Below are 709 nucleotides of genomic sequence, written 5' to 3' on the forward strand. Positions count from 1 at the left end.
ATTTTCAGAAAGCTGTAAAATAAATATATCATTTGCCTGCAAATGATTGGGAGTGAAGTGAAAGTGCCTTGAGCTGAGAGAGTCCATCAACACAAGGCCACTTTTGCTTTCATAAACATATGATCGGTGTAGATTTGTCCACTGGGGAAATAAAAACATTAACTAGATTTCTTCAGAGTCGATGAATATTCATCTCCTCTGGGTTCTTCGAAAATGAAAGTGAAGTTAGGATGAAGTTAAAACTCATCCCAGCTTACCTTTTCCCTTGTATCTTCAAGACATTTCTATCTTGTGGAAACTTGCAATCAACATTCTCAAGTCTCCCCACCTTAAAAACATTTCATCTATATCACTTCTGTGTTCTTGCTGTAGTTATCTCAGAGCATCCCATTTGAAGAGTATCCTGTTATTGCTTAGAAATTCCAAAGGATTCCTCCTCTTTGAATGGCAAAGCACTTAAAATCAAGGAGAAAGAGGACAGGGGAGGGGTGGGGAGAGGAGAGAGGAGAGGAAAAAAACCTAAGGAACTCCATTTCTTTCTTGCTACCACTCTTTCTTCCTTACCCTTCACAATTCAAATTCTTATAATCAACCAACTGCATGTGACTTCCTACCTCAATCACTGCCCAGAAAGGGCTCTTGCTGGGGATACTGATGAATTCCCACTACCTAAATCCAATGGATATGTTTCTCTCCTATTTCTTGTCCT

Source organism: Pteropus vampyrus, unplaced genomic scaffold (assembly GCF_000151845.1).
Source record: "Pteropus vampyrus isolate Shadow unplaced genomic scaffold, Pvam_2.0 Scaffold109, whole genome shotgun sequence".
NCBI lineage: Eukaryota > Metazoa > Chordata > Mammalia > Chiroptera > Pteropodidae > Pteropus > Pteropus vampyrus.